Source organism: Equus caballus, chromosome 16 (assembly GCF_041296265.1).
Source record: "Equus caballus isolate H_3958 breed thoroughbred chromosome 16, TB-T2T, whole genome shotgun sequence".
Lineage (NCBI taxonomy): Eukaryota > Metazoa > Chordata > Mammalia > Perissodactyla > Equidae > Equus > Equus caballus.
In genome coordinates, this window is record NC_091699.1 from 40,366,217 (window position 1) to 40,374,818 (window position 8,602).

The following is an 8,602-nucleotide window of genomic DNA, read 5'->3' on the forward strand; positions in this document are numbered from 1 at the left end:
CTGTTTCTCAGAAGGTAGAATGAGAGGGTGCAGTAAATGCTCTATGGGCTACCTCCTGGTTTTCTCTACAGACCAGACCCAATAAACACACCTACTTTCTCCAGATCAAAATTGGCTGGGAAAACTCAATCTAAGCCACTAAGTTTCAATCTTTGTCAATTTAGTGAGCATGTACTAAGTACCCCTGATACCGACCCTGATATCAGTTTCCCCACATTAAACGCAGCATATATGGGGTTAAAACCAAAACACTCATTCCCTGCTTACTCTCTGGCTTCCTGGCTCCAGAATCCACTATCCTCCATGGAGACAGACACCACCAAGGACAAGCACCTGGATTTGTTATCTCCTTCCTGCAAAGAGATACAGGCCAGTGGGAAAGCTGCTGACCAGTAAGGTCACAGGCTTCCTCCTCTCTGCAAGTAGTCTCAAGGCCAAAGACAGGCTGGTGGGAAAGCTCCGACCAGCAAGGCCATATGCTCCCCCTCCCCTACCTAAAACCCCAAATAAAAACCCTTCCTTTTAGTTTTTCGGGGAGTTTGGGAATTCAGCATTAGCTGCCCTCTCTCCTTGCTCAGCACTGCACAAAAATAAAATTCCTGCTTTCTTCCACCACACCCGGTGTCAGAGATTGGCTTGCTGTGCAACGAGTGAGCGAACTCACTTCAGGTTCGTTATCACCCCGCCATGTGTCCATTGTAGGGGGGCTCTCTGAGAGCAATTTCCTGTACTCTGTGTTTTCCCCTGGAAATGCCCTGCTGTCTGTCCTCTCACTTTTGGTCACTTTCTGAGCATTCTGTCCAGTCACCTGAGGTGACTATCTCCCTATCCGATGCTGTTCTTAAGGCAGGATCTGGAATAATACTGTCAGATTCCAAATGAGCCCTCTGCTGCTGGTCTTCGGTCACACTTTAGTAAACTAACTTCCCATCCAGTTTGCTCAAGTCTTCAGTCACTCATTCTTAGGGTTTTCTATTCTGCCTCTCCCCTTTTTCTCCTCCTTCCCTCTTTTTCTTCTCTCTGCCAGAAGGTAGGCCCACGAAAACAAGTCCACAACCTTGAGAGACAGTGTAAAGCAGTGCCTCTGCATCAGCATCACTGGGAGGGCTTGTTAAAACTGATCGCAAATCCCCACTTCCAGTTTCCCATTCTGTAGGTCTGGAGCGGGGCCCAACATGTTTGCACATGATGCTGATACTGGTGGGTCAGGGCCCACACTTTGAAAATCACTGGTTTAAAGGGAGGATTTTTTTTTTCTGTAAATAAACAGAATTTGTTCTCAATGCAGAATCCAACTTGTTTTTCAGGCCCTGCATTTAACGTATCTAGTCTAGAGGTAATGAACTGCAAGTTAATTCCAATCGGGCCACTCAAGCGTCTCCAGTAGGTTTTTAGAGTTATTTAACACCACAGAAGACTTCTTGTCTGAGCTAATTAAGTGATTAGTTTAGATCGATAGCGGATGAACAAGGGGAAAGTGGGGCAGCTACAGCTTACTACCAACTTAATCAAATGGTGCGAACTGCAGCCAGGAGAAGTGGCATGGGTTTAAAATTGGGCAATGCTGCTGAAGACTTCAAAGATTCCTTATTTTTTTTTTATTGAGGTATAACTGACATATAACATTATATTAATTTCAGGCATACAACATAGTGATTCGACATCCATTACCACACAGTTATATTTTTTTCTTGTGATGAGAACTTTTAAGATTTATTCTCTTAGCAACTTTCAAATATGCAGTGCGGTCTTATTAACTCTAGTCACTATGCTGAACTATGTCCTCATGATTTGTTTATTTTATAACTGGAAGTTTGTGTCTTTGGCCCCCTTCACCCATTTTGCCCACCAATCTGTTCTCAGTATTTATGAGCTTAGTTTTGTTTTCTTATTTTATGGGATTTTTTCAGTTTCCATATATAAGTGAGATCATATGGTATTTAAGACTTCAGTGTTTCTATCTTAAGAGAAAAGGAGATGCCTCTGCTGCAGTTAGAATTCATTCAAAATCCGTTCACATTTAAGTAAGGTATAAAAGCCATATACCTATAGCTTTGGAAGTTTGTACGAGCTTATCAGTCTCACATTTTCCGGAGAAGGGAATGGTAGGGAGCCAGCATTGATTGTGCATCAGCCGTGTACCATTGACTTTTGATGCAGGTTGTACTAGCCTGACTTTACAAACAAGGAAAATGAGGCTCGGAGAGGATGTCACTCAAGGTGGTGGTGATGATGATGATGACAATAATAATACCAACTAACACTTATTGATCACTTATTACGAGACTATGTGGTACATATTTTTTCCTAGGTACTCTGTACTCAACCAATCTTCACAACAATCCTATGAGCATGTTCTGTTATTATCTCATTTTACAGGTAGAAAAATTGCAGCATAAGGATGTATAACTTACGCGTGGTTATCCAATTAGTAAGTGTCAGAGCTCGGATTTGAATCCAGATGGTGTGAATCCAGAATCTATGATGACACTTCCCTGGCTGAGATGCAAACCCGAGTTGACCAAACTCTGAAATCCCATCTCTCTGCTGTCCTGACCCTTCTCCTGGAGAAGGAGCCTGGTGGGACTCTTTCACTCACAACACAGACTGAAGCGAAAACATTCCCCAGCACCATCTCTTTATCCCTCTGAGGCGCTTGGCTTTCTGTATTCCTAAAGACTCTCACAAACTGACGCATAGAGCCATCTGGCCTCAGGAGAAGGTGGCGCCACCTTGGAAGTAAGCATAAAAGAGGGAAAGCATGTCATTGCACCAAGCGCAATTTTCCTAAACTTCAGTTCTTCGCCAGCTTCCCAGCCATCAACGTTTTTGCCACATCTACAGAATACCTGTTATTTACTTACTACATTTTCTTTTACTCAACTCTCATTTTTACGTGCATTTGTTCAAGGAAACTTAAAACTGCTTCAGCAAATGGAAAACCAGTATTCCTTGCCATAAATGGAGGCTAACCATAAGGATGAATATGAAGTTATTAAATTCTAGCTATGTCCTATCTATCAGCTGCTGAAAGCCTGTCTCTGAGGCCTGCCTTCTCACTTTATTATAAAGGGACATTAGTAAGTGTTAGAGAGGTGTTAAAATACACTAGCACCAGGCAGAGTCCTGCTCCTCGAGGACTGAAAGAGAAGTAGAAAGGGAATAACTTCTCACCTTGTGATTTGATGGTTTTTTGAAGGTTTTGTCCGTGTGCCTCTGACAGTCCTCTCCTGCCCCAGCAGTGCTATATGCCTCCCACTGGTGGCAACGCAGACCCAGTTGTGTGTGGCTTGTCCATGCCCTGTCCACGTCTTAGAGCCAAAATGAGCCTCCTCTGCTGCTTTCTATGCAACTGGCACATCGTGAAAAGAGGAAAACTCTCAGGTTCAGGTGCCTAAGGGAAACAGGCAAAAATCAAGGAGAGAAAAATGATCACATTGTCAAAGAAGCAGGAGGAACTTCCAACGGTAATAGTGATCATTGAGGAGTTTTTCCTTTGAAGAGAAATGCCTTTGATAGTGCCTTCCTCCATTCTCCTATAATTTTGTTGCAAGAGTGAATAAGCAGGAAGGAACAAATGGACACTTTTTTTGTTTTACCAGCATCTGCCACAGAAGAAAAGGGATGGCCGAACTTCAAGAGGAAAAAATCTCTCCATCTCCATATCCATATCCAGATAAATAAAGAGAAGGGAAGGGAAGGGGAGAAGGAGAAATGAATCCAGCAAAGGGGGGTTTGGTAACATGCCCCCCACCTGCAACTCCAAGGATCCTAGAACATGCATAGTCTTAAGTAACCTGTGTAGGGGAGGAAGACATTTCCTCTACCCTCTCTGGGTTTGTCTGGCCAGAGAAGGAATTAAATTCACATGAGACAGAATAGCAGGAGAAAATTAAACAAAGCTTTATAACATGTATACATGGGAGAGGTCAGGCAAGCTAAGGAACTCGCCAAAATGACTGAAGCCCCCACCTTAAATATCATCTTTGGCTAACGACAAAGGAGGATGTTGCGGGTGGAGGGGGAGTCCATCTTGGGAGATTACCACACAAGTACAGTAAACAAATGCAGATTTAAGTCCTTGCCTTTGGTATTGATTAAGAGTTTCTAGAGATAAGGTCATGCCCTTTCTTCTTCCTGGTACAGAGAGGGAGGCACCTTTACAGATGGAGATTTCCCTTACAAATGTAAATGTTTCTTAACAAAGGGTAAGCAAGTTCCACTCCTCAGAGCCTCTTTCCCTGTCCCAGCCCCAAACAATCCTCATGCCAAAGAGACATATCTTGGGGTGGCCAATTCCAGGCCCCCACACCTGAAAAAGGCACCATACTCCTCCTTCCATTCTTCTAACCCAAGCTTCTCTCCGCTGGCTGGGTAGAACCCCTTTGTGGCAATGTAAATAGTACAGATAGTAATAAGCTTTGAAAACTTATGCATAGCCATTTTAAATAAGAAAAAAGGCAAACCCAACAAAACTGTCTTTCCATAAAGTGTATGGAGCACACAGACACCTCTCTTGACAAGAGTCTTTGCAGATGATGGTGGGGGTGGTGGTGGGGGTAAAGCACTTTCCACGGAGCAAACACCATGCCAGGTGCTTTACCTCCAACAACCCAGTGAGATGAAGCCTATTATTTCTCCATTTTATAGACTAGGAAGTTGAAGCTGCAGAGGTTCAGTAGCTTGCTCAAGATCATAGAGTTAGTAAGTGACAACCAGGCTCACACCCCTGTCTGTCTTGCACCAAAAGTCTTGGTCTTAACCACCAACCTCTGTTCATTCCTTGATTGAAATTAGCTAAATATTCATTATCATTTCTATATAATTATATGTAATTAATTGCATATAATTAAGGCCGACAGAGGAACTAATAGAAGCCAGAACTTTCCCTAAGGCTCTATTGATCCAATGGTAGTTTGCAAAAGATGTAGGAGGCTGATAGCTTTCTCAGGTTAAAATCTTATTTCTCCTCTCTGTGCATATCATAGATCAAATACTAATAAGAGCAATCAAATCATAGTAGTTAAGGTTTATTGAGCACTTATTAGGTACCAGACATTATGCTAAATGCCACGCCCCCCCGCCCCCATGCATTCTCTCTCTTAAACCTCAGCCACTGTCTTGTGAGATAGGTGGTGCCACTGAGAAAACTGATGCTCCCGAGATGTTATACAACTTGTTCAAGGTCACTCAGCCTGCAACAGGCAAAGCAAGAACAGTGAGCCCAGCCATCTCTCTGCAGACTGCAGAGCCCATGCTAGGACCTGGCATAGCAGGAAGATCAAGGAGCACATGAGTTAGGGATAATTTACTTTCCTTTTCCAAGATTGCAATGATGGACGAAAGTGATACCAGCTCAACACAAGGTTGATACAAGGGAAGCCATATTGCAGAAAAGAAACCATATTGTAACTTTGAAGGACCTCTGACTAACCCGGCTGGATATGCACCCTCCGAGAGAGCTACCTGATGTGTAGATTTTGAGACCCCTGCTTGTATATATACCTCCCAGCTGTGAGAAGACAAGAACTTTGTTCTTTTGAGCTCCTTAGGAATGTGATGACCCCCGGGACAGAGTCTATGCTGATAGCCATCATCAATGACAACTGAAAGATCTGGTGTGGTGACTCCTAGACCCCAGCTAACCCACTGACCTATACAACTGCTTCAAGATTCTGTGTCCTCCTTAAGATGGTTCTTTAGGACACTAGTCTACCATCTTCTGATTTGCTAGCTTATCGCTTAATAAAATGCCCTTTCTCTGCCAACATCTTACCTCTTGATGATTGACTTTTATCTTGCAGCCAGCAGATCGTGTCCCTTTGTGCAGTAACAAAAGGAACTCGTGGTGTTTTCTTGGTGACTTAATATCTACTAGATCTCTTTCTAGGCAAGCCATCCAGAGCAAAGGCTCACTAGAGAAGGGCTCTTCACAAGATTTCCATGCTTTCTGTACTGTTGCATGAAAAAGAGAACGCCATCTTCTTCTGAGTTCCCAGGGAGGCTGTCTACCTACAGCAGAATTCACCAGTAAGTCAGGGTTGTCTGTGTATGTAACTTGGGCAAGTTGGAGAGTAGGAGGATCTAAAAGCCTTCCAGAGTTAGTATTCTGGAAATTCTTTAAAGAATTCACCCTACATATTTTATATTTCCTGGTCTAGCTTCAGTGTGCAAACTAGAATTACATTTTACAGTTTGTGCAGAATGAGAGGCTGCTACACCTAAGATTGCTCCAAACTTGAATGTACACAAGATCCAGAGAGAATTTGCTAAAGAAATGCATATCCCAGGGCCTTTCCCTGGGAATCTCATTCTGTTAGTCTGGAATGAAGCCCAGGAAACTGAGACATGACAGCTAATCCCAGGACACTCTTCAACAGGTCTTAAGAGAAGACTGTGTTCAATCTCTCCTTGGGGGTTACAGTCCCAGACTCAGGCACTTCCGCCTCCAACATATCTTCTCTGACCACCCTGATCTAACTCTATACCTCAGTTGTGAGATTCTATTGCCCTTGAGACCTTTTACTTTTTCCATCTATTTCATGAATAAGTGAGTGAGAGACACAGGGAAAGAAAGAGGGGTGGGGGAAAAGAAAGACACACACATGCACATACTTGCAGAGAGAAAGACAGACACATAGACAAATTCTAATGACATGATTTGAGCTCCCTGGATCCAGCTATACCTGAAGCCAAGACTCTTAGACTTTTTAGTTATGTGAGCTAATAAATGCCCTTTTGAGTGTAAGCTACTAAGCAGGTGATAGGAGAGAAAGGAGTTAATCAGCCTCAGACATATTTGGTCTTCATCCATAGTTCCTGGCTCACAGTTCCCCAAACCACTGGAAATTCCTCAGTGACAAAAGCAATGAAAGTATCTTCTGTTATAATATTTGATCTCTTGTCCTCAGTTCCTGAAAATGCTTCAGGGCCATAAAAGTGAAATGAGTATCTTGTTTGTGTTAGTGAAGGTAAATTTTGGACCCACCCAAGGGTGGGGGCTGGTTGCCAGGAGAACCAGCCATGTGATCAGAGGATTGGAACTTTCAGTTCCACTCCCTGATTTCCTGGGGCGGGAAGGGAAGCTTCAGATTGAATGAATTGCCAATGGCCAATGATTTAGTCAATTAAGGCTACATAATGAAGCCTCCACAAAAACCCAAAGGACAGCTCATTGGATAGCTTCTATGTGCCACTACCCTGGGCTGCAAGCTCAGTGAGGACAGAAGCTCCTTTGTTCAGAACCTCGCCCTTTGGATCTCTTCATCTGGCTATTGATTTGTATCCTTTAATATCCACTGTACTTTACTGGTAATCTAGTGAGTAAATGGATTTTCTTGTGTTGTGAGCCATTCTAGGAAATTAATCAAACCTGAGGATGGGTTGTGGGAACCTCTGATTTATAGCCAGTCAGTCAGAAGTGCAGGTAACAATGAAGAATTGTGATTGGCATCCCGAGGAGGGGTTGTTGGAACCTCCAGTTTGTAGCCGGACAGTCAGAAGCACAGGTAACAGCCTGGACTTGTGACTGGCATCCGAAGTGGAGGGCGGTCTTGTGGGACTGAGCCCTTTACCTGTGGAATCTGATGCTGTTTCCCGGTGGGTAGTGTCAGAATGGAGGTGAATTCTTGGACGTCCTGCTGGCATCTGAGCACTGCTTGCTAGTGCGGAAGCCTCCACACGCATGTTGGAACTGGGTCCAGGAACCCTTTGCACTGGTCTTTTCTGTTCTCATTACCACTGTTACCATCATTTCAGTCTGATTCTGTGGTTTAATTGCCCAGGATTCTGTGCCCTCAGGAACCGTGAGTAAATACTCGATGACTGGTTCCTCTAGAATGATCATATCAGAAGTAAAGACATTAAAACAGAACTTGTGTCATGCCACCACGTTTCTGTTTCCAGTATCAGCAGCTGATTGACAGAAAATGCACTGCTGAAGCGAATTCTAAAGTGTCTCCTTTGTTAGAGTTTTCATGCCAGAGGCTATGGGGAAAAAAGGAAGGAAGTCAATGGAAGCAGAGGCCTTGTAGCCCTGTGGCTTTTTATTGCAGATTAGAACTGGGAATCGGCAGGGGTCTCTTTACAAGTGTAAAACAGTGAGGGGCTCTTTGTGTCTCCTACCATCTCTAAAAAGCCTTTTTAAAATGTCTTGCTTTCCTCCTTTGTGCTTTAATATTGGACCCAACATTCCCTGGGATCTTAGGGGCCTGAATTCCCATTGTAAGCTTCTGACTTTTGTTTCCTGACATCAAATTGTTCTTTTGGAGACAGAAACAGGATTGAAAGCTGGTCCATGAACCCAGAACATTCCCTGCCTGATCTGGGGCTGCTCAGCTAGTATAGACAGGCTTAGGTGGACTCTTTCCTCCTGAAGTCAGGAGCAGGCACAGCAGAGCATCTCCCAAAGGCCTGAGGCCACAATCCAACAGATATCTCAATGCCAAACTTTGTGTTCAGTGCTTCACACCCATTCTCCCACTTGATTTTCACAACTGCCCTCTTAGGTTTTCCTTCAGCCTATTTTTACAGGTGAGTAAAATCAAGCGCACAGAGGTTAAGTGATTTCTCCAACATAACATAGCAAACAAGTGGCAGAGAC